The sequence below is a fragment of the Acanthochromis polyacanthus genome, chromosome 5, assembly GCF_021347895.1.
Source record: "Acanthochromis polyacanthus isolate Apoly-LR-REF ecotype Palm Island chromosome 5, KAUST_Apoly_ChrSc, whole genome shotgun sequence".
NCBI classification, from domain to species: domain Eukaryota; kingdom Metazoa; phylum Chordata; class Actinopteri; family Pomacentridae; genus Acanthochromis; species Acanthochromis polyacanthus.
The window spans coordinates 21509157-21535672 of record NC_067117.1 but is presented as its reverse complement, the minus strand read 5'-3'; the positions used below and the strand labels follow the sequence as shown (position 1 = coordinate 21535672).

At 41.3% G+C, this 26516-nt stretch overlaps 1 protein-coding gene across 2 annotated transcripts in view; it reads left to right on the top strand.

Annotated features, from left to right (window-relative positions):
• Nucleotides 1–26516, top strand: part of prickle2b (prickle homolog 2b) — a 105347-nt gene that overhangs the window by 59873 nt on the left and 18958 nt on the right. The window contains exon 1 of one of the 2 annotated variants that reach the window (XM_022201620.2): nt 24798–25303. The exons of the other annotated variant lie outside the window; for it this stretch is intronic. The gene's annotated coding sequence lies outside the window, so the exon portion shown is untranslated. Of the gene's footprint in view, nt 1–24797; nt 25304–26516 lie in introns of those variants that run through there. 2 annotated transcript variants of the gene reach the window in all.

The window sequence follows — 26516 nt, the reverse complement described above, 5'->3', positions numbered from 1 at the left end:
TGCAGATACTCACTGAGTAATGCTTGGTGTGTATTTGGTTCCCTTTTGCAAAGTGACCAACCCATGTGCAATGAATCATGACAAAATGACAACTCATCATTATCTCAACTACCAGGGCACTAGATCATCAGTAAATCCACAATGAATAATTACAACTCCCCTACAAGTAGAATTCTGCGTACATTTCTACCTCAAAGTTTCTCTTGATTGTCAGTATAAAATATTGTGGCTATATGCTACAGGGGCAGTTGAAGTTGCATGTTGTAGGTACTGTAAAAATGCACTGACACACTGAGATATCAATGGTTGTAGGTGCACTGTGTATTAAACATACTGTGTATGCGTTTCCTCCGAGGAATGACCTCATTTTCCAGTGTACCCAAAGAGTGTGCACTCACCCTGGTGCCACGCTGATTCGTTTCTGTTTTGGTCTCCACCGACAACAAGTGAAAAATCCTGTTTTTAAGTTGCTAAATGCAAAACTTGTTTGCTAGCTATTACACTGTATATGAAAGATTTATGCAGCCACAAGGTCTAAAATGTGACGCCAATACAAATGTGTCTTAAGCTTGCAATCTTTCCTATGTCCAGCAGGCGGTGACTCCTCTGGTTACAAAAATATGTCGTTTTATATAGAAGTCCATTATAAAATGACCCTACTTCTCTTTTTATTTTCTACCTCAGTAAACATTTTCCAAAAGACGTTATGGACTCAATCACTAGTTTCAAGACTCTTCCAACACAGCATGGCACCCACTTTGTGAGATATCACTCCATTGAAAATATAACAGACAATAAAGAAGGATGTGTTTTCGGGCATTGCTACCTCGTGATTGTTACCGTGTTGGTGTGTGTTGTATCCTCAAGTTTTCACTCATATCTACTTTTCGCTCATAGCACCGGAGATGGTGACGTTCTAATGCCGAACTCAAGGCTTTAAAATGGTAGTCTACAAACCAATGAGTGATGTCCCAGTGGTTTCGTCCATCTTTAAAATAAAGTTCATATGGAGAATAGAACCTTTTTCTGAAAACAACTGCACGCTATGGCCAAAAGCAATTTATGAGAGCCAGTAGAGTGAAGCAAAACAGTGTTTTGGGCTATAAAACCAAACCATTGAGCTTAAATATTGGTTATAGTTGCTTTAAGTCAATGTCCTTGTTTGTTGTGGGTAGATATAATTGTAAGTAGGGCAGTAGACTGGAGTCTTCTCTTTCTGCTGGTCTAAATGCTGCAGCTTGGCTGGCTGCTGCTCCTCTGTGGCCTGTTTATCTACATATCTATCCTACATAATATGGTGTACGCTGTAGGCAAATATGGGCAAACTAACACAGATACATATGAATCCAAAGACCCAAACAGAAACATTATATTTATGTGTATCATTTCACACTTTTTTGAGTTTCTCAATTGTACACACTAATACATTCATAAACACTCAGTCAGAATTAGAGCGTGTCCTGGCTTATCATATTCGGGGTGGTGGAGGTCATTGGAGTGCTGTGTGTGTACTTTGGCTCAGCTTCATACAGACAGACAGCCTGTAGGTTGGTCTTCTTCCAAACAAGTCATCTTTCCAGCAAACCAGCCTACATACTGTTCTCAGTAACTTGTTTTCTAACACTGCTGTGAGTTGTTCTTTTCCTTGCCACAAATCCTCATTTTAGGGGTTTCACGCTTTCTTTCTGTTGGTCTGATGTTGCTGTCTTTTTATTTTTCTGCAATTTAGGCACTAATGGTTTCAACATTAATTCCTGGCAATCTGTGGTCTGTGTCTCTTCCTGCTGTATTTTGCCAAATCTTTACAGAGAGGAATGCCACAAAGCAAACACACGCATAGACTTTGCACAGGCTGTTGTCATAGTGAATTGTGGAGGTTTTGTCATCTCTCTTTTACAGGCAGACTTTGCATGTAGACTCGTGTTTGATTTGTGAAGCAGAAGGATGGAGTGAGAGATAAACATCAGCAGTGATCAAGTACAAAGGAATGTGAATGAGGGGAATAGGCTGAAGGGATTCGGTGAACAAGTTAAGTGGTAGAACAGTGAGGAGACAAAAGGGGAGATGCAAAGAATTAACGTCGCTGCAACTATCAAAAGATGTTTTTGTGTGTGGAAACAGTACCACTGATAATGTAAGCCAGAGGTTTCCACATATCCTCACTCCTAGATAATCCAAAAATGAGCAAAGAGGTGGAGCATGAGTGGAACTGAGGTGAGCTATGCAAATATTTCTGGTCAATGGATTGTTCTGCGATGGCATACACATGCCACTCATAGAGGTTCCCCCTGTAATGCATCATTTTAAACTGTTGTGCAATTTTAACAGTTGAGTCATCTAAAATTCACCCCTGTACAGTCACCATGGTAAAATTCTTGATGCAGTCCAGTACTTTTTTTGTACCAGTCAGGAAACATGTTTAATTATTTATGTAAAGTTGGGCATTTTAACATGGAGTTCCAACAGGAATGACTTGCTTTCAAAACCGGCCTCAAATGGCCATGCAAAGAACTGCAGTTTTTGGAACTACGGCTTTGTTTTTGATCCAATTCTTGTGCAGCCTTTATTTTCACCTATCCACAGCTCTATACGGGCATATGCAGACACATGGGGTCACTATGCTCCATATTTCTCTATACTACTTCAGTGTTATTAAGTAGCTCTAGTTAACAGTGCAATGCAACACCATCACTTCCTCTGTTTCCTTATTTAGTCTCTCTCACTTATTAAGAATTCCCTGTCTGGCTCCCAAATGGCAAAATCTGAGAAATCAGCCGAAGCCTGCCTAATAATGAGTGAATACTGCTGCCACTGTGGTTCTGTGTGTGTGTGGGTGTGGGTGTGTGTGTAACCCCAGTGGAGCGTGTAACATTAATGAGAGGGCCGGAGACAGGCCTTATCACCAGCCTTCCAGTCCTGGCCAGACCTTAATTAGCACATAAATGCTTAGTGCAGACCAGACTATGATACTGCAGGGCCATGCAAAGTCGCATATCAATACACTCGCACACACATACACACACACACACATACACACACACGCAAAGACAATAAACATGCTATTGCTATAGGAAAATGCAAAGATGCACTAAAGCCTTACAGAAACTGTTGCCAGTGTGCAGAGGGAATTATGTGAAAGGCATCCGAACCAAAGTTTGTGTGTGTGTGGAGGATTGAGATGCTGTGCTTGCCATGTGGTGGTGTTTGGAGAGTACATACTGAATGTGTGTGCGTTTACATATAACAATTAATTGCTAAACCAGTTAATAAATGTTCTCAGTGTATGCATGTTAGGGAAGAAAAATAGTCTTTGGCGTTTAGTGCTGGCATTTGATATCTACATACCAAGGGTGTGTATACGTACAATGGCACTTCTACGTATAAAATAGGTAGCAGCCCAGCCCGACAGTGACCTGTAGCACTCATTGTTGCATTGTGAGCCCCATTATTATGTCTCAGACAGCAGATTTCACTTTCTGGAAAAACCCAGATTTTCAGACCACCCCTGAACATTCCCACAGTCTCCAACAAAGTCCCGCTGCTGCAGATAAGATAGCCTCACATTGGAAGGCGCTTATCTTTATACGCCCACCGCTACGTCACAAAAGTGTCAGATTTTTATAATAAAGCATTACTTCTCTATCTCTAGTGTCGTCCCCTTCCTCTTCCTTCTCTGTCTGCCTGCAGTTTCCCATGGTTGCAGAGGTCTTTTATAGCTGTACCTCTGCCCCTCACTCACAAACACACGTGTATGCCGGTGACATCAAGGTGTAAAAGCAGACATTGCCTTCAAACCCCCACCACCACCACCACCACCACCCAGCCAGAAGTCAAAAAGGCCCCACTGTTTGTTTCAGGTCAGTGCTAGTTAGTGGAGAAAGTTTGGTTTACCCTCCTCCGGTTCCCTCCCCCCACCCTTCCCTCTGTCCATCCATCCATGCAGGAGCTTGCTCCCGACCCAACGCCAATGCCATGAAACACACAGACATACTGCCAGAAGTTTGACGGTGTCTGTCTGCCTCTGCGTCGTAAAGCTGTGTGTAAAGTCAAAGGAGTTGTAGGGGGATGGGCAACTCTTTTGAAGTTAGACAATGACCTCCAACTTGTTGGTTTCTGACAACACCCCTTCCTCTATATTGGTACACACAGTTTCTACAACATCCCTCTGCTGCAAACTTGCTGCACACTTCCTGGTTATGTGTGAATGGCTGATCCATACTAATACCTTTGCATTTTCCCCAAACAGAGACTTTTGGAAACTCTTGACTCAATAGGGTTTTGTTTTAGTCTGGACAGGCAGGAACTGAGATTTTAGGAGATGATGATGCAGGCATCTATTTTCAGTTTCTGTTTGAACATTACCGTCACTACATTCACTATTGCGTCATCGTTTTCCCAAAGTAAACAATAACATAGGCATTGACTACCAGTGGTTAATTGAATGTAAATAACAAACTAACCTGTAGATGTTGACCTTATCTATGGTAGCAGATGCTGTGCTGTTAAGGAAATCTCTGAATTTATTCTTCGCAATTGCTTTTCCTATTCCTCATGATCTACAACTAAGCAAACCACCCCCTTGCTTGATATTTACACCAGCACCTACATACCCAGTGTACATGAATGGTCATATGATATACCTCAGGCACATTAGTATGGTAAATTATTTCTGAAATGCAGCTACAATGCTCAAGATTATTTTCCTTTTAAAACACAGTTTTTTAACTAAAAGATGTTAGTGAGGGTGTGGCCTCAGTGTTAGAGGACAAATAAAAAGTCACTGTTTTTTTTTCCTCTTAATTTTGTTTTGCAGTCTGTTGATGTGCAAGAAGTTATTGCCTCTGGCTATGGGGGCATCATGGAGAGAGAAAATGATCCCTCATGGCCCTGACTCTGATGTAATCGGAGCAAACCGCAGCCCCCCACACAGCGCTGCGTGGTGCTGAAGACCCCCATCAACAAGCATACAATGATAATAAGAAACAGATTCAGGCTATTAATTGATCTGTATAATACAGTTAGATGCTCTGGTATCTGGCACATCAAGTTCCTCCCCTCCTCTCGACATGCACACAGTCTTCTGCTCCCAACTGAATTTGTCAGCTATCTGTCTTTAGTCATTGGAGGAATATTACAATGGCCCCCACAACTCCTACAGAGAAAATCGATGTCGTGAGGAGCAAACATGATACACTGGTTGAACCCCCTGCAAGACTCCCACAGACTACACGCTTTCATGTTGGGCCTCAAGTCGTTGTACTGGAAGTATACACTTCTCACATCTCTCACTGGAGCTGCTGGAGTTTCCTCCATTTGTCAGCGATTATTTTCTTCCACCCTGTTTCTTGGATACATGTGTTTATCTCTGTGTGTGTGTCTGACAGGCGGGTGGTCTTGGGTAATGAAAGACATTGAGATGCAGCCACATGGATGCGAATCTCCACTTCTCACTTGTGTCGTTCATTTATCTAACTGTGCTCGCTATCTCTTTCTCTCTTTCCCTTCGCAATTCTCACAAATCCACCCTCAATTACGTCAAGGCTATTTCTCTCACCTGCACCTGCAGGCACAAACATGCCCTCAGGTTGGTGTATATCTTCCCTCCAATCATCTTATTTAACCTAAATCTGTCACATTTCACACTAAACAAAGATGCAGCTACCTGGAGCTTTTTTTTTCTTTCTTTTTTTTTTTTTTTAATTTAGATCAGACAGCCTCTTGTTTCAAAGTCAAAAATCAGAACTAACATTGCTGCCATCCGATGTCCTGCTGTGATAAACACATCCTTCACTGCTGTTTGCTGAAGCATTGTCCTTCAGTGCTGTTCAACTTTTTTGTTGAATTCAGCAGGGCACACACGGCAGCACATGCCATACTCTGCTTATGTATCTTCTGATGCCAGATTTGATGTCTGTCTAGATATGACACATTAGCGACCACCTGCTTCCCAGCTTAATTGTTCACAATCTGTGCAGTGACAGAGTCCAATTCTGGTTGCTCTCTCTTTTGTCGTTCTAAAAATATCGACTTTTTTACACCGTATTGCTGGCCTTTAGTCTGCTGTTCTGTAGAGTTGGTTTCAGTGTTGTCCTTTTCCACACATCTTGGATACGGTGACAGCATGCCTGTACAGTGCAGCTCAGATATTTCACTGATTGGTAGCCAAATGAATTGCAGGAAAGCACCAGTATGCAGGAAAGTGTTGCTTGATGAACTGTGACATCTGCATTTTCCTGATATTCTTTCTTCTGGTGGTGCACAATTTCATTTTCCTGCTACAACAGCTCTGATGCCATGATCCAGATGACTAAAGCTTTGCCCCAATAAATATTGCATGTTAATCTTAGTGCAAGTCATTTATTTGAGTATGTCTTTCTCTTTCAGGTGATATTTCTGGACTGTAATCTCTTGTTAACCATCAGCTGAAATGTACTAACTACATAAACACAAACATGTATACAGCACCAAGTGTATTTAAGATTTTGGCAGTTATTGCTTTCAGTGCTTACACACCACAAGGATTTAGTCTTATGGTGGCACAAGTCATCTTTAGGTTTTGACCACAGATGTGTGTGTGAACTGAAGAGCTCAGTTTGACTATCCAGAGTCAAAACTACGAAGATCAACAACCTCACTGTGAATAGTTGTAATTACTCTGTGAGAGTCCGAATTTTCAATTAAGATCTATAACGTCATTCTGACTTTGACTGACTTTTCATTGACTGTTGGTCCAGTAAAGTATTTGAACAGTGAGGTGGATAAAATTGATTAAAAAATGCCATGAAACTTACAGGAAGAGAGGAGGACAATGAGAGCTTCATTAGAGACTTGTTGTCAAAATTTACTAGAATTTCCACTTCCAGCTGCTCTGAAGTGTCGATAAAATATGCGGATCCAGTTGCAGTGCCATTGTGTGTTGGAAAAGCAAGCCACCCCTGCTGCCTCCCTCTTGCCCTAGTTTTTGACTTGACTACAGATAACGGCAACATCATTTCCCCTCGTCAAAACTCTAATTCAGGATATCAGTAATTATGTTTGGACTGGTTTCCAGTTTAAGATATCTACAACATCGTTATGACTAGTCATAATTCCTTTTCAATGTCGTCATTGTGACCAGTCCAATCCTAATCGACGATATCTTAAAAAAACACAAAAACAAGACAACATAGATGTCCTGAATTAAAGGGAATTAAGATATCTTGAGCTAGAATTATTATGAGTAAGAATGAAACTGTAGATAACCGAAACTGGAATTACAAGTGGTCATAATTCAGCTCCAAATGTCTGCAGTTAACAGTGTGGATATCTGCAGTTTAATTGTATTTATAATGAGAAACCCCATACACATGAATGGTAAAAGTGATGTGACTGGTCCAAGTAAGAATATCATTGTGGATATCTGAAGGTAGAATTAAATTGGCAGTATCTGCAAAACATATTTAAGATAGATATTAAAAATTTAAACGATTTACCACGTGCGTGTCCTGCCATACCAGGTATGTATGCATCAATTAAATGCAAAAGCATGACCACATTCTATTCCATTTTAAAACTACAGGTTTTCATTATTGACAAAAGTCCAGATCACAACTTTTACACGAGAATGTGACGCTATTGTTTACTCGTGTCTTTCATTACAGCAAATTTACCGTATCAGATTTGTGGTTTACATTGCAATAGCTCAAGGACAGGATCGGCAATATTTTATCTTGATAAGTACAGTAGGTTTCTGTTATTTTGCTGTGGTTCCATATCACTGCCTGCCTGTTCCTTTTTTTATTCTCCTCCACCTGATCCCAGCCCACATAAATCCCAGTTCTTCCAAAAATAGCAGATAAGTGGCTATCTTTAATCTGACATTTGTAGGAGAACCTTATATTTATTTAGGGCAGAGCGCGACTGCTTTGAATTTAAATCCAGTTCCTAATTCTGCGAGATGCATGGGAGGGTTAGGGGTGCACACCCGTAGACACATACATATACACACTGAACAACCCACACCCAGTCCCTGGTTGGATCCCTGACCTCTGAGGTTTGGCTAAACAGTACATGGTGGAGCATGGCGGAGCTCTAAGTGGGTGCAGGCAGACCAGATGTGGCTGTCTAACCCCGCAGACCGAACAAGTGGCTGCTTGGCCAGTAGCCTCACCACCGCTCAGGCGCTCAGGATTTTGCAGAGAAAGCCGCCGGTCACGGTAGCAAGCCACCATTAGGGTGCTGACTTTAAACAGAGGAGGTTTTCACTAATGTGCAGGGACTAGGCGGGCCATCTTAAAGCTTCATGTTAACCAGGTTTATTAAAGCCATGTTCTGATGTCTTTGTTGGTTTGTGTGCTGCCTGTTAGGATTTAATGTGGCTTGGGGTCAGTGGTGGAACCAGGCAGCCCTGGATTCATGCTGTTGTTGCTCATTATAAACAACACTAAACTGTAATGTACTCAGTAATGTTTTGCAAGGAAATTACAGCTTTTTCCAGCAGCGAGGGGTAATGAATTACTGATGCACTTTTATCTTAGTAAATTCTACAACTAAAATCCCTCTACTCTTTTTTTGTCTATTGTTTTTCTTACTTTCATCCAGTGTAAAAAAGCAACAGAAAATCTCTTCATTGTAGGTTTCCCACTACTTGGCATTTACTCATCGAGAAGCGCTGAACATCAATTTTTTATGGTCTCCGATTATTCATGCAGCACCACAAAGGGAAAGTTATCCTAAGGTTTGAATGTGAGATGGGATACAGCCTCCAATTTTGGCAGTGTAATGGAAATGTGATATTACATTGCTGTAGTATTAGAGCTAGAATGGATTGTTTTTCCACCCACTTCGGAAGCTTTCATATTTAATGGGCAGACATGAGCGTGATATCGAACTTCTCATCAAACCCTCAGCAAGAATTTTCCCAAAATGAATGAAAAAGAAAATTAGCAAGCTTTCAACTCTTTAAACCTATATTTGCGTCCCTCTGTGTTGTAAGTTGCAGCTGTCTCACTGCCAAGTTAGCCAGAGCTCCTCATGTTGACAATCACAGTTTGCAGGCCGGCACAGGAACTCTAAAGTTTGTCCAACCTGCCGACCACGAGGGTGATAAATTTCACCCCTCTGTTCTAAAACAGTCATTTGCAGCTGAGAGTTCTGCCAGTGTGAAAAGGCTGATGATGAAAGAGCTACATTGACTTTGTGGGTTTGTTGCTCAGTTGATTTGTAATCTTTCAGCCGAATGTCTCTTCTTTCCTTACAGCTTCTCCGTCTCCCCTCCTCCGTCACCCCTCAGTCATTCTTTGTCAGCTCCTTTCAGAAAAACTTTGCTTACCACGCTGAAGTCACAACAGAGCAAACCATGAACAACAGGAATAAAATCCCATCAACAGATTACAGACTTGAGCGTGGCTTCGTTTCCAGAAATATGTAATACTTTGCACATGGGCACGAAATGTGTCCCAGATGCGAGGGGTTCATGTGTTGTTCAGGCAGTGCTGACTGCACCCCGAGATCTGTGCTGTGTCATCAAAAATTCTGCTCACTCATATCCTCTTCCCAACACGGGAGACATTTTTATAACCTATTGTTTATGTCCACACTTCTATCTATTCATTTTCCAATTAAGATGCAGGGAGGCTTGTGATTATTCTCGATAAGCCCTGCTGTCTTATCCAGCCTATTGATTTGATATTTTTTGAGAAAAGGAAAGTCTGTCCCAATAGGCTCAGTTCAAATACTCTCATTCTCGATTTTTATGTGTAATCAATAAAGTTCACAATAGTGAAGCAGCACACTGATCTCTTGGCAAGCTCTGTGGCCTTTGGAGGATCAGATGGACAAGCAGAGTCAATCGCAACTGCTAAATGCAAAATAGGTCGTGATCAATAGAGATCAGTGCCAGGGTTTGTCTGTCTCTGTGTCAATGGTTGGCGCCAAGGCTGGAAACCTGCCATTGGTCATATTGGCTGAAGACTGAGGGTGAGTGGGACCATGTCCACACTAAGCTGGGTCGATTTGTAATGCATCCTGTTCCCTCCATTTTCACTCTCTGTCAAAAAAACAAAAACTGTGTTATCCCTTAAAAACAGAGTTTTACCCCAGCAAGCTTCGGTTCGTGTAAATCTGAAAAAGGGGCCTGGCAGCTTGTGTACAGGGAATACAGAGCTTTCAGAGAAGTGGAGTGGCATTTCATTGCTGTTTTTTTAACTGGACCAGAAAGAAGATGATGAAGAAAAACAGCAACAATGGTTTGCTGATTTTACATACATTGGAAACTCTTCAAAAGGAGTTTGTCTTCTTGTTGTTCTGTGACGATGCCATACCTCAAAACTTTCTCTGGCTGAAATTATTGTACTTTGTTTGCAATAAACAGTATGTTAAAATGCCCATTCTTTCTTCTTGTTTGCTCATGGCTTGTATCTGGTGCATTTCCAAGAGAAGCAGAGTTTTTGGTGTTTAAATTTGGATGGATGTATTTGCAGAAACAAGCTGCAATGTCTGATGTGGGTACATGAAATTTTTGCACAGAAGCAATAAACAAAAAAAAAAACATTAGGTCACTCAATGTAGATGCATTCCGCTCATACCAGAAAGCAGTAGAGCGAAGTTCAGTATGTCCTTGTGTAAAGATTTTGCTGAGATTTATTTGGCCTTGGCCAGTGAATCCACTGATAAGAGCAAATGAAATAAATTGATTTCACTGTGAGATGTTGGCCAGGCTGACAGGCATGGGCAAACAAATGTGGCTGCAGGATTCATCTCAAAATTCTGCCCCTTTCCTGCCTGATACCATCGTAACAGCTTGGTATCAGAGTGTATCATGGGTCAGGCCAGTAGGGGATCTATCTAAAGAGGGTCTTCCTCTATGTGAGGTTTGCATACAATGAGAGGTGAACCAGCAATGAGACAAATCCATAGGTTAATTCCAGAGGATGCATATTGGCATGTTGCTTGGCTGCAGATGGATGGGCTTGGTGATACCATGTGCTCCCCCTCCCCGTTGCGAATATTCTTCTCTTCCTTGTTGTCTTTCCCTCTCAGGCTTTGTCTCACAAGACCTCCTGCCTTTCACACTCCCTTTTATGTTCCCCTCTGTCGCTCGGTCTATCACCCATTGATGTTGCTTTTATGATCTCTTTTTATGATCTCGCTCTCTCTCTCTGTCTTTCTCTTGGTAAGAGAACCTCTTGGTATGTTGCCGGGATGGAATAGCAGACAGAACGAGATTCACTCTGACGCCAGCATCGGTCTTGTGGCTGGCACAGTCTTGGCATGCAGATTCACACACATACACACAGAGCAGCGTTTCCTATCCGGAGTTTATTCTACGAGCTGGTATGCTGCCCCAGATACCAGAGAGAAGCCAGAACAGGCACCAAACACACTTGAGCTGCAGTGCTGTGATGTGATTAGACATGGCGGATGTCGACTGTGCCTTTTCACAGATTAGCATGTCACTTTCTGTTACACTGCTAGCGGGCCAGTGTGAAATATACAGAAAACAGTAGCTTGTATAGATGCGCATGATTGTTTACATGGCTGTATGTGTGCTTATTAATGAGGGAATGCGTGCTTTTAGCAAATACATGCCCGGTGTATGACTGTGTAGCATCATGTGTTTGCTCTATCTCGCTGTATGTTTCTGTCGGGCCTAGATGTGGGTTTATGCTTGCATGCTTCAGGGACCGGCTGCAAGATTTTTTTAGCCCCAACAAGGCACTCTTTCTTTGACATGTGAAATATTCTTATGGGAAGTGATCCTGCTTATTGTTCATTTTTCATCCTTTAAATTGCATTTCCGCTCTTCTCCTGTTGTTTTCTACATGCTAGGACGCCATACATTTTTTGGAGAGTGATGCTTTATCATGTTTATTGTAATTTTTTTAGGTTTTTGGTGCCTGTGCTGCTCGCACACATAAATTGAAATGAAAGAGCAACACATTGTCTCAGAGTGATTAGATATTCCCAGCTCTCTGTGCATGTGTGTTCATTCACATTAGGGGTTCTGATTTTGTAGAAATGTGTTTCCTTGGTGTGTGCCCTCGTACTTGGCAGCCTTTCGTATTCCTCGTCGTTCTTCTAGTCAGTCGGTCTCTTTTAAACAGTCGCTTCATTGATTCTCAGGTCTTCTTATCCTTTCCTCCCACTGCCTTGGACAGTCTTAACCAATCCCACACTGACTGTACTGTTCGCCAGTTTGTGCGTGTGGTTTAGTCTGAAAAATCACCTCAGAGCCTGCTTTGAATGGAAATCTCTATACATGCACAATTGTGTGCATTCTTGCTTGTATATGTATTTCGTAGCAGGAGCGTCTCTGTGCTTTCTGTGTGATCGTGTGTCTGAGTATGTATGAATGTGTCAGAACCATCAGGCTCTGATGTCATATGTGGGTCAGAAGCAGGACATTTTTATTATTATTGTGTCTGGAGCTCCACGGGGAGGAGGTTCTGTTTTCGACTTCCTTGTGCCTGAGTGCTGCAGCCCCGAACAGGCTTCACAGAGGCCCATCTGTGGCCTGGAGAGCTCAAGGAGCCCTAGGAGCCCGTGGGGCGAATTAATATGCTGTGAAAAGCGTGTTAAGGGAGGTGCGAAAGAAATCAGAGGTCGAGACACTGGGTTTTGTGTTGAACTGTTGCCTTCCCTTCGCCTCTGCTCTCTCCTTCTTCTCACACACACACTTCTCCTTTCACACACACCTCACATGGAGGTTCACAGTTCAAATAAACAGTGGCTCGAGCAGCAGGCAAGGTCTGGTGTAAACAGCAGCGGGCCGGGACGATTTTCTCTCAGGGCACTGCTCTCTTTCACTTCTTCCTAATGGGCCATGCATTAAATAGGGGAATGTAGGGGAACAGCAGTAAGAAGGGAATAAAGTGGGTGATGAAAAACCTACAGACAGGCAGAGCCTTCATTGTGACAGCCTCATGAGCAAGAAATTTGCTCAGACCTGATATTCAAAACCAAATTTCGCAGTTCTTTTTAAAAGGCATTAGAAGTGAGGCATTGAAGGTCTGTCTTTGCTCGGAGATGTGTGCACTCAGAAAGTTTGACCTCGGTTTGATAAAAGTTGTTTAATGGGATTTGTCTGCGTAGATCGCTCAGTGTGACTCATCCCTCCTCCCGTGCCTTCTCTGCAGCCCTGTCTGTCCTTGTATATGTGCGTGTTCGCTGCCTACAGTCTCAGCTCTCAGCAGCAATCAGTCAATAAAGCTCCAAACTCACCATTTCCATCGGCCCGTGATGAAATACACCGCAAGTCTGTCACGTCCTGGGAATGGCAATTTCTCCTCCAATCCATAATGTCCACAGGCTTTCAGGGCCCTATGGGGAGAGGACCACCATGGCCTTATTGACAGGGACATGGTGTGCTGTGTATATATGTGTGAAATCTGCTCTTCATCCAGCCCCATTTGTTGGAGGTAAACAGTGTAACAAGAGTAAATGGGGGGAATTAAATAGCCCAAACGTCACTTTGGTGAATCTGATTAGAATGCATTCTGTCATTTTATGTTACTTCTCTGTCAGCTGAATTGACTCTGTTTTGAGCTATTTAAATGCCCTTAAAAAAAAACATTCCCTCAATCAGCTACTTACTATAAGTAATGAGGTCCAACATAAACAAATTGGTTTCTGCCAAAGTTGGAGAACACAGAAAATATTTAAATTGATCTGAAACCAAGTTTTCAACCATTCAAGCATTACGGGGTGTTTCAACAAAACGCACATGTTCTATTTCCATATTTTCCACTGTCTTTACAGTCCCTGTATCCGTAGCTCCTGCTGATTCATTTAACATGCTCTGACTATATTGTGTGGGTGTCTGTGCTTCTGGTCATAGATCAGCTTACATGGACGTGAAACAAAGTTGTCCTTCAAGTTTCAGTTGCTAATTAAATGCTCTGCGTGGAAAACACTAAAGAGCTTTGAACAATAGCAGCGCTGCTCCTCCCACCACAAATATGTTACAACTTGCAGTTAGTCTGCGGATACAGAATAAATTATCATGACACACTTACAGAGACAGGTTTGCTGATGGGAAAACTCAGATGTCCAGTTTGATCGTTTTCTAGCTTCAGTGCTGACAGAATCTCCATTTATCTATCCAGTTTAATTTTGTGCATGACAAATTGCAAACTCAATTCGTAGTGTAGTTTTATAAAAGGACAGTGTTCTGTTCGGTTTGAGTGAATTTTTCAAGTGTGTTTCAGGGTGAATCGAACACCCTCTGGCTGAGCTCTGTGTGATGGAGTGATCTCGCTGCTCTACCCACAAGTCCTCTCAAGCTAAATATTTAAACTTATCATTACCAAGTGTTGAGATTTATTTAGTTAACGGTTTGAGCTTAAACCATTACAGAAAGGGAGAAAATGGAAACCACTACCTTGGCACGGAATTTTTTTTTTTTAGCAAATGCACTCTGTGTTTGAATCACTATGAGAAAGGCATTACGCAGTCTCCTCCCTCATCATCTTCTATTCAATAATTCTCTCTTTATTTATCAATGACAAAGCTTTTTTTCTCTCTAATTTTTAAGACATGTTATCTCTATACTTAAAAACATGGAAATATCTACAACCTTACAAGCATCACACTTGCTCCAGAGGTTTTTCACTTTTGTTGCACTTTCACACCCCAGCTGGTTTTAGTAGTTTGTACCTGGCATCTTAACCACTGCATTCATGTCGTCAAATGTCACAAAAAGTCTTTTGTGTCAGCTTGGCGTGATGTAGCCCTCTGAAAACAAGTAGTAAGATCATATATCAAGTACATGGCTGCACCCCCACAATTGTTGTTCAACTAATGAGTATGCTAATATTCATTATTAATGATGTAACATCTGGTCAGTCAGCGTGTGATTGTGACCATGTGTGAGGGCTACAAGGTGATTTGTTGCTAGAAATAGAAGTCAGAAGTGTTTCGTTTATGGGGAGATGCAGTGAATGAGACAAACAAACAAAAAAAAAAACCTCCACAGAGTGGGAGAGTCAGCAAATCAGTATTAACACCTACGCCTCTCATTTGGGTCAGGATGACAAGGTGAGGAGCAGGAACATTAGTGGAGGCTGAATGAGAGCGCTGAGTCAGAGAAATGGCTGCAGGGTGCTGAATGTGGGAGGTTAGGAAGTGGGTGGTTCATTCATGGAACCACAAGTTCATTCTGTATCAGAGATGTGTCTTAATGTGTTGTTGGGAAAGAAGTGAGAGATTTCTGTGCTCTACTTTACAACACCTTTTTAAAGGAGATTATTATTCATCACAGATGGGGAAGGTTGAGCAAACAGAATGCTCTATCTCCTCTTCCAAACTTTCTGTGTTTTTCTAAAGCATGGACACAGATATAATGAAATTGTCAGAATGTATTTTTCATTTTCTCTCAAAAGCCATTTCGCCATGTCCCACTTTCTGTACTTCCTTTAACTGTTTCTCCCGCTACCTTGGTTCAAACCAGAGCATGACCTAATTATGCTTTGAATCAAAATCCACATGTTCATTATGGCTGAGAAAAGCTCATTGACAAACCACCGTTGTTGGGCACAGCGAGATGGAAACTGAGCTGCGTCGTGCCGTGATCCTGTCTACAGTGGAGATGGATGGTCTGATGGATAGAAGCGGGTGGAGGGGTTGGAGTGTGTTTTTCCTCTATGCTGAAGAGCCCTTGTGTAAGTGGGCCAGCAGGGGCAAAAAATAGCTTCCAGTCCCCTTGAGGAGTCACTCTACAAGGTCACCTCTTTGCCCAGGGCCTTTATGCATGAAACCAAGTGTCCGTACTCTTCTTTCTTTCTCTCTCTCTTTCCACACTTCTGTCTTTTTCTTTTTTTCTGCTCTCTCCCTCTGTTTTACCTCTGTGGCTTAATGGCTTACACAGGCCTCTGTATCAGCAAGGCCTCTGCAGCAAGAGTAGAGTTTGTGTGCTAACGAACCCCTGAGCTAATTAGAATTTCAGCCAAGCTGGCTACTCTCCTCATTTCCTTGCCATTTCACTCCCTTTGGACAAATACAATTTCACCCCTCAACCCGTGCAGAATTAATCCAGTTAATGTTCAACACAGGATGAATAATGGCCACTTATCTGCTGGGAACATTGGTACAGAGAGGCTCTTGGGTGGAGTACCCATAGTGAGCCCCCAGTAAATCTGCTTTCTGGCCAGAGTAGTTGGGCCAAAGTACTGATAAGTTGATGGTTAAAAGGAGGCTGGGGTGCTCTAACTGAATGTCAGACCAGAGAACCTTTATACTCACTTGCAAGTCTTTCCTCTTCTTTTGTAACTGGATCCAAGTGTTCACATGAATCATTGCACCTCTAATGTAGCGTAAGGGCAGTTACCCAGCAGCATGTTAACAATCACCAATAAAGATAGAAAGCAGCCCAAAGCTTAGCAGGATTATCTGCAGCACTTGTCAACAGCTTCTACATCATCTCCAAAGTGCCATTTACTCAGTCAAATGCCCTGGTTGCGTTATTGGTTTGTTTGTGTCATACAGCACAGCGAAGTATCACCAGACCACATCTAAAGTGTTTGTAGCTGGTTTGAACAGCTATAGGTGATATCGCAGTCTCAAAGTGTGTTGTGAGAGGAAGTACAATTGAAAAGATCTCACAAATAAATGACACAAAGCAAAACTTTAACATCCACCAAGCATTCCCTGGAGAGGTGAAAAATGTTCTACATACAAGAATACAGAAAACATTACAGGAGAAAGATTGTTCTTGCGCTATTTTTCAGTATAGCCCTCTTTTGCATTTGGTCCACATAAGAAAAACCTCTGTGAAAGAAGGTGACATCTTGAGCCTCCAGATACTCTTCAACAGCATGCATGACTTCATCATCTATCTGAACATGGCGACACCAAGAGGGATTTTAATTTGGAAAACTGATATAAGTCAGATGGTGTCAGGTATGGTGAGTAATGTGCAACAGTTCAAAGCCACATTTGCAGCTTCTGCCACCTGTTCTGTGCTTTTTTTGAATTCCCTCTCACCTATTAATTTGTAAAGGGTGTCACTTGCATTTGCGTTTTTGCGAACAGTGATTATGCCCCTTGTTTCCAGGGGTGGCTGAGGGTTTTTTTTTTGAAGTACCCGCATAAAACAAACAAAAATACCCTACTTCTATCATATTCCAAAAAATCCTTTTCCGCTATTTAGGCTTCACCCAATGCTCTTCTAATTGCATTATTTTGTTGCATCCTCTTTTTCAATGGCACCAGACCGACAAAATAGCAGTACCAGTTATTTATCTTAATGAACCATTTCCTAATATTTACATGATGGCAGTGGATGAAAGCTGATGGGAAAGGGGAGCTTTAACACTTTCTTACAGTGCTTTTTTTTTTTTCATTTTGAGACACCAATAGAATAACTTTGCATGCAAAATTCAATTAATTTATCTTATACTGACCATTTATGCAGCATCTCTATTTGTCCTCTCCTGTCTCTTTAAAGCTACTTTCTCTCAAATTCTTCCTTCTTCTGATTGACCAACCTTTGGAAGCCTGCTTAGTATGGAATAAGATTACTGTCAAAAGTATTCATCCACGATTCTAACCATTCGTATTCGTAATGCTAAACATTTGTATGTTAATAAAAAATGTGTACACAAAATTCTGCTGTCATATGCATGAGTTTGATAAATTAAGGGTTAGGATTGTTTTTACGAGTATGAACCTAAAAGTTGTGAGTGCAACTCTAATTTCTACGACTACGAAGTCTTCCCTGTGAGGACGAATTCAAGTTTATGGGTACGAGTAGAAAAATACTGGAATGACGTCACATAGGTCACAGGGGAAGGTAATCGAACACCGATTGCTTCAAACGCGCATGCGCCATTTATAAAGAGTAGACGCCGGGTGGACCCGGTGGACCTACCGGGGCAGGTGACGCCTCACAGGTCAAGTAAATAACACATCCAACTTCTTGTAATTTATTTATTTCATGAAACTGTACTGTTTTAATTGATATACAGTTTATGGACGAAAGACGGTACTGCTTAGCTTGCACGCTAACGAGCCGGGCCGGTGACACATTAGCCTTCTAATGCAAGGAGGCTAAGGAGGAGGCTAAGGAGGCTTAATAACAAAACAAACATAATTTGAGATTATGAATCGTGGCAATTGGCGTATGAATCAGCCCATTGTACAGCCTAAATTGCTGTAAATTAAGTCCAGTTTTAGTTCTTTGCAAACTCAGACACGTGCATTAGTTTAGTTTACAATGAATCTGGCGGAGTTCGGTAAAGTTGGAAAGATATTCACAGACTTCCGGCATCAATAACTCATGAGATATATGTTGTCAAAACATGAACGATGCCTCTTTCAAATCGTTGTAAGGTAGACAATGTGCTACAAGGCCAATTTTATCAAAAGTCGCTGTATTTCAAGCTACAGAAATAACATTGGCGTCTATGAGCAGCCGGCGGTGCAACGATTGAACAGGGACCGTCTGCAAATAGCAAAACCGCTGCAACAGCGAAAAGAGACACTACACATTATTCAATAACTTCACTGTAGAGCCACCAAAATCACTGGAGCCATGAATGGGCTCTTGCTGGTCAAACTACAACTCTTGCTTTGGCGCTAAATTAAAAATCTGAATTTTAAGGAATTTTTATGTTTTGTATGATTATTTTATGAGTATTAAAAAGGCACTTTTCTTCATGTATGTGGTATATTTTATATAACACACAGGAAAAATGGCATAAGGGCATAATGTACTTGCTGTGACCTGTGCTGGTCAGACCGTCAGGTTTATTACCTCCAAGTATTGTCTGTACAGTCCTTAACTAGAAAAATATTACTCTCAATTTAACATTATGGTATAAATGAATCAATTGACACTGAAACTTTGCAATAAAGTGTCTTATCGTCTTTCTTCTCAATCATCAGTACTTGAGGTGACAGTCTAAACAGTTTGTTTGGTATATTGGTGTTATCTGATACTCTCTTTGGTAAGGATTGTAAATTCCATTACTATACAGAATTATGTGTTTGGACAAACAAGTACATTATGCCCTTATGCCATTTTTCCTGTGTGTTATATAAAATATACCACATACATGAAGAAAAGTGCCATTTTAATACTCATAAAATAATCATACAAAACATAAAAATTCCTTAAAATTCAGATTTTTCATTTAGCGCCAAAGCAAGAGTTGTAGTATGACCAGCAGGAGACAATTGATGGCTCCAGTGATTTTGGTGACTGTACAGTGTGTAAGAGTGAAGTTACTGAATTTTGATACTCATAAAATAATCATAAAAAATCCTTAAAATTCAAATTTTCACTTAGCACCAAACAAAGAGTTGTAGTATGACCAGCCGCAGCCGATTCATGGCTCCAGTGATTTTAGTGGCTCTACAGGGTACAAGAGTAAAGTTACTGAATAAATGTGCACTGTCTCTTTTCGCTGTTGCAGCGGTTTTGCTATTTGCAGACGGTCCCTGTTCACTCGTTGCACTGCCGGCTGCTCATAGACGCCAATGTTATTTCTGTAGCTTGAAATACAGCGACTTTTGATAAAATTGGCCTTGTAGCACATTGTCTACCTTACAACGATTTGAAAGAGGCATCGTTCATGTTTTGACAACATATATCTCATGAGTTATTGATGCCGGAAGTCTGTGAATATCTTTCCAACTTTACCGAACTCCGCCAGATTCATTGTAAACTAAACTAATGCACGTGTCTGAGTTTGCAAAGAACTAAAACTGGACTTAATTTACAGCAATTTAGGCTTTACAATGGGCTGATTCATACGCCAATTGCCACGATTCATAATCTCAAATTATGTTTGTTTTGTTATTAAGCCTCCTCATTAGCCTCCTCGCATTAGAAGGCTAATGTGTCACCGGCCCGGCTCGTTAGCGTGCAAGCTAAGCAGTACCGTCTTTCGTCCATAAACTGTATATCAATTAAAACAGTACAGTTTCATGAAATAAATAAATTACAAAAAGTTGGATGTGTTATTTACTTGACCTGTGAGGCGTCACCTGCCCCGGTAGGTCCACCGGGTCCACCCGGCGTCTACTCTTTATAAATGGCGCATGCGCGTTTGAAGCAATCGGTGTTCGATTACCTTCCCCTGTGACCTATGTGACGTCATTCCAGTATTTTTCTACTCGTACCCATAAACTTGAATTCGTCCTCACAGGGAAGACTTCGTAGTCGTAGAAATTAGAGTTGCACTCACAACTTTTAGGTTCATACTCGTAAAAACAATCCTAACCCTTAATTTATCAAACTCATGCATATGACAGCAGAATTTTGTGTACACATTTTTTATTAACATACAAATGTTTAGCATTACGAATACGAATGGTTAGAATCGTGGATGAATACTTTTGACAGTAATCTTACTCCATAGCTTAGAGGCAGCACCCAGTGTTTTGTGGCCATGTTGTGCCTGGAGCAGATACATAAATCTGCGATGAGCTGGCATCAGTTCGTCACAAAGTAGAAAAAAAAACCTTGAAAATCAAATAAACGTGAGCTTTTGGCTTAAGGGATCACTTTCACGTATATGTATGTCATTATTTCAAACTAAACATTATGCTGTAAATATGACAGGAAATGAGGAAAATAGTTCCACTTTAGGTGACTGTGGAGAGGGGGTGAAGTAGTTTGTTTTTCAAATGGTAATAATGCCTCACTCTTCTGCTCATGTATATGTTACTAAAACAATAACACAGACAAAAGGGATGTGGAATATGCTGTACCTACACATATAAAATGCACAAAATAAGAGTCAATTAACTTGTCTGCTACATGTGCAGTTGGTACATATGTGAATGTGGACCGTTTCAAAGTTTTTGCTGCACACAGACATCCACACAGGGGTCCATGTGGACTTTCACAGAGGGTAGTTGACGAAATTTGCGTCAAATGGACTCGCATGTCCACGCAGACACAAAAACCTTTACAGTAGTGAGGAATTTGCTTAAGAAACATTCTGCGGGAGTAGGAAGAAAAGCTATATGGGAAGTCGGTTCCCTCCCTCCTTCCCTCCCAACATGTCTGAGCTATCAGCTGTTGGGGTGAGTCCCAGCTGCCTCGTGTGTTGACTCTGGAGTGATAGCCATCAGCATTTGCCACATGAAAGGAGAGGAGACTGGTGTTCCTAAAAAAGCAGATGAGAAGTAAAGCTGCAGAGGCCATGTTGGGAAATGGGCTGCTTTTCAAATCGAGATAAAGGCATTGATTTATCAGGGGTGTTTTCTGGCCATATCAGACCATATATAAATCAGTTCCTTCCCCGGTAAGATGTGAATAATGTTCTTGTAGGATAAGATCCTTTAAGGCCACTGCTACTTTCTTGCATACTTCAGATAGACTGCTCGCCCTGGGGAACATGTATTTACAATATCGCTCATCCTGTGCTTTGATAAAGACAAAAGCTACAATATGCTTATGCATGCTTAGGAAGGGAGTGAACCTGTTTGGCTCACTGTCTAAAATTACCGAGCAGAGACTGTCTGTGCATGCCAAGAGTCCATGCAGGCAATGCTATCTGTGGTATGTCCCCCAAGCTGGCCTCTACGATTTTATTCAGTCCCCTCGTGGCATTTCAAACAGCTCACTGCAGGTCTGGAAAGAGTTTATTAGGGAAAAGGGAATGACGGATTGAGGGAGGTGGCTGGGCACAATCCGGTTCATGAACTGTGTGTTTGCTACAAGTTCAGGACATCGTCTCTTAGGCTCCTTGTAAAATCTCGCCGAGTGGACTGAAATGCCACCAGAGCTGTGACCGATATTCTTACGTTTGTAAAGTCAGTGATTATATATTCTTAAGTAAGAGACATAGCTGGAGTCGCCACGCGTGAGAAGAGACGCGTGGTCAGAAAGGCGCCATTCACTAAAAAGAAAAGCAGATCTTTAGTCTGACTCCGGAGAATCCAGAGGAGCAGTTCCTGAAAGCAGAAAAGATACCACAAACTCAAAAACTGACGAGGATGTTCAGAGGTGCCGTCTGTTTTCACCACCACCAGCAAAAATTCTTCGTCCTGCCGCTTCGGTTATGCGGCGTTATTTCAAAGCAGGGTTTCACTGTTTTCCCTTCAAGATCCCTCTTCTGTTTGTTTTTCCTTTCTTTTCTTTTTTTTGCTCGTGTTTGACCAAGCGGCAGCAGTGGAGCACTTCATACACAAATCCTAATTTAATTACTCTCCAACCCACTTCCATGGTTTCCATCCTCCGAGGTGCCTTTTGAAATCTTCCACAAATCTGTTAAGTTTTGATTGCCAGCAAAACTTAGGGGTGTTTTTCCCTTTTCCTTGACACACTGAGAATTACGTAAATAAACAAATGAGGAGCAGCAGTGGGATGATGTTAAACACTACCACTCATTGTAGGAGGAAGAGAGGAGCGGCTGTCCAGCAGAACGACGAGCCAACTGAGTGTTTGAGAGATTAGGAAGGAACCGAAATAGCTGAGATGGTGGCAGTCTGTTGAGGAGCATTGGGTTGTTTATGTTAATAGCTGGTAGAAGATGATCTGAGTGTCTCCTGTGCTCATCACCTGCTGTAGTTTCCTTGTAAGTGCAAGTATTTTTGCCAGTTGGAGCACTTTCCAAAACAAAGTGCTCTCTGCGTGAGTTGAAGCTGGAGTACAATCTAGGTACTAATGTACCCTGTTGATGCACTAGGAGGAAATAGACCACTAGGGTTTTAAGATCCTCCTAAATTGGCTTCACATTTGTTTTTGATTCAGTGGATTTTTATTGGTCTGTAAGTCCTTTGTCCTTTTTCCAGCTAATGTCCGTTTCTTATGTTAAGCAGCACTGTTTTGTTTACTGGGCTTCACTTTGTCATTTCCCCAATGCAGGTCGGCATCCTGCTGCTCCTCTCCCCCCTGCCTCCCTACCCCGCTGTCTCTCTTCTTGCCTCTCTTCTTGCCCCGAGCCAGTTGATTCAGGGAAGTGGTTTAATTCACATGCAAATCCTGTCAGAACACCAGTCATTCACGCTGCTAATTACACCAGTGTTGGGATGCTGACTTGCTGACATCATCACACCCAGCAGAGTGGACTCTGTGTGTGCGTGTGCATGTGTGTGCATGAAGCCCACCAGAGAGTACCCAGAATAAGACAGGAAGTTAACAAATTTACTTTCAAACAAAAAGTTTTAAATATGAGGTGTTGAAATAGATCACTGATTTTCATTCTCACGGCACAGAAATTGATCAATTAACAGAAATCAAATCTAAAGTAAATCTAAATAAGCTGTAAAGTGTTTATAAACAATATGTGCATGATTTGTTGTGAATGTGATAAAACATTTGAAATTACTATTGTGGTTCTTTAACATCTAGTGATAATCCTCATATAACCCACTTGGCATCAACATGCTAAATGCATTAAAATCACAGTGTGAATCCGGTCATTAAGATTAAGAAAGATTTTTTTTAAAGCGTTGCAACACACAGCAAGTGTTAAAAGTCAAATTTAAAGAAAATTAACAAATGAAAGCTATAGTGAATATATTTACAATGCTATGCAAGTGCATTGTTTAAGTTATTTAGTTAAGACGTGTCTCGGAGAAAGCAGAAATACTTTTTTATGCTTCTATGCTTTTTGAATCCTAACATTTAGGGTGTAACAGTAGCCTGTTCTTACTAAGTGGGATAGTCATTCATTCCCATATCTTGTGGTTTAAAAAAAACTTCACTTTAAGCCCACTTACTAGTCAGGGATCTCTGTAGATGTACATGGATATTTATTATTGATCTTTGACAAAGAAGTTTAATTTTCAAAAATAGTGATAATAAAATTTCAATTCCTTTTCTGTTGCTTCCCTGCATGTCAGCCTTCCTCACTGAATTAATAGTTGTCATTGAGGTTTTTTGTTTTGTTTTGTTTTGTTTTTGCATTGCATTGCAGAAAACTTTACATTCTGAGTAAGTCCATGAAAAATCAATGGGTGCCTCCCACTTGACTCCCTCAGAATCAGCTGATTTTTTAAAAATATACAATGACCTTTGTGTATTTTAATGAAAACATGGAAAAATGTGATGGGTCACAGCCCCTCAAATATATAGGAGTGGCTTGAAATTTTGTGCTCGTAATTTTATGACAGGAGATAAATTGATTTGCTTAAATCTTAAAAATTTCATGGAGGATGAAAACATTATTTAAAGCATTAGTTTGACACAATTCTTCATGATAACAAATGACGGATGTTTGCGTGATTTCATAAACAGAAACTGAAATGAAAACAAAAAAGTCTCTGGAAAAAAAACAATTCTGCTTCAAGATGATCTGTCAACACAAAAATAAAGAGTTTAAGTTTCATGTTTTAAGCTACAGAATGCAGAGAATGGAGTTTTAGAAACTTCAGGTAACTTAAAAATTTCTGTACCTAAAAATTATGAGCTTCGAAGGTGGAAAAGAAAAAAACGAGCAACGACAACAACAAAAGAAATCATACGATAAAGACTGGCTTTTTATTGGCTTCGTTAATTATATTAAATTTACTGAGCATTAAAAAATTCAACTGATTCTGAACAGTGTGGTGGGGTTTTATTGATTCGTTAATTTTCATTATCTTTCCATTTGGTTGAGTTTTATGTGCAGTGATCTCTCTTTCTTTCTCTTTAAATTTGTTACAACAAAATAAATTTAAATTTTAACATTTGTATTGAATTGAATACCATGAATCCATTAAAAAAATGGATTCATGGTATTCACAAAATAAAGCTAAATGGTTTCATTCAGTAGATTAAACTGTAGACCAAATAGATTTCAAAACATTCGCAAACAGTGCTACTATTTTGAAAGGGGAAAAGCAGAAGTGGGCCGATGATGTGTGCGCGCTTGACACGTGTTCAGGATTAAAGCGCTGCTGTTCAGTAGGTCGGTCAACAGCAAGCAGAGCCACTCAGGCGCTCCGTGCCTTTTACGCACCGAGAGTCCGCACGGATCTTCACTCACACTCGGTTTTTCTCCACCGCAGGAGATTCTCTGTTTCATTCGTTTGGGATTGAAAACAGGCTTGCTGGAATCTGCGTTGTTGTTTGGACCTGAGACTTTCTGCAAAGCGGAATCTGTTTTTTTTTTTTCTTGCTTTTTACGCACTTTCAGTTGGCTCTCAGTCTGCGCTTTCTCCTCGCTTGCAGAACTCCTGAACTAATCGACGAAGAGCAGGGGGCTGACAAAAGACGGAGGATAGATGTAGCAGAGGGGTGTGGGTCGCGCAGCGGGAGAGAGACTTGTGTTTTCGTGGCGAAGCTGCTGGAGTTGTGTGGCAGATTCTGCAATGAGGCACGTTAGAAGCTGCAACACCACAACCGCCCGAGTCATGGTTATGACTTCGCTCCTCCGCAGTTTGTAAGAAGGTAAGCAGCAGATTTTTGGTCGTTTCTATGTTTTTTGTTTGTTTTTCTCGAAAAGAAAGAGCCTTTCTGGCGACTTCGCATGCGTAATGGAACGGAGAATGTGCCACGAATGAACTCGAGTTTGTACCATATTTTACAATTCTCTTTTAATTGTTTGTGTACAACAGCAAATCCTATTTTGCTGATTTCTGCGCGCTTTTTGACCAAGTTTCTCCTCCAAGATTGTTCTCGGCACTTTTTTTCCGTAACGGGGTGTTATTTTGACAGCAGACAGCGCTGAATTGCAGAGTTGTTGAACTCGCACTGTAGTTGTCTCTCTGTGGACGTGTTCTCACCGGTTTATCCACCTCCCCACCTCCTGTAGCGCAGTGGTCAGGCTAATGTGTGCTGCGGACCATGTACGTCTGTGGCATATGGATTGTCTACTCCATGGTAACTAGACAGATAAATTAATGAGCCTATTTTTCTGGATGTCCCTCCAGTTTATTATTAATGTCGCGCCATTATTTGAATCCTCTTAGTTAAACTGCTTTAATTATTTCCTGGATTTTGCTGCAGACTGCATTGGAAATAAGTGATCACAGCTCCATAGTAGTTGCTTTCAGGAAAAGCCTGATACAGGCTAATTGACCCTTTAGGATGGTTTACTTATTACATGCTTTTTCGCAGTGAAAAGGGCCACAGGATTAGCACATGAATGGGCTGAGAGACAAATAATGAATAATGTGGCGGTTTTAGCAGCTGGCTGCAGAATCACTGGGTTTCTCACGTCTGAGTGGCCCAAGCATTAACCAAACTGACAGGAGCCTTAACGCCAGACCAACATTATTTCTGACATCCACAACTGCCTCTGGAAAAAAATCGGGTCGTTGTTGGTTACTGCGTTTTTCCCCACTGACACTTTCAAAGAAAAGTCAGCATGATATTACAGCTGCATTCTTAGGAGTGGCAGAAATGCTGATAATTTCTCCAAAATTCTATCTGAGCACAGCAGACCAAAGGTTCACAGATTTACTAATGAGCTGTCACCAGATTGCTGCGGTGTCTGGTTATGGTTGGAAGTCTGTACTGAGGTTGTTTTGGAAGTCTGCCCCTTCCATGACCTCCCATCTCACCCAAACTCGTGTCACTTCAAGGATGAAGTCAGCTTACAATGAATAAGTAATGTGATCCGCTCTCATGTATAGTGTGCCTGAAAAGTGTCAAAGCCTGA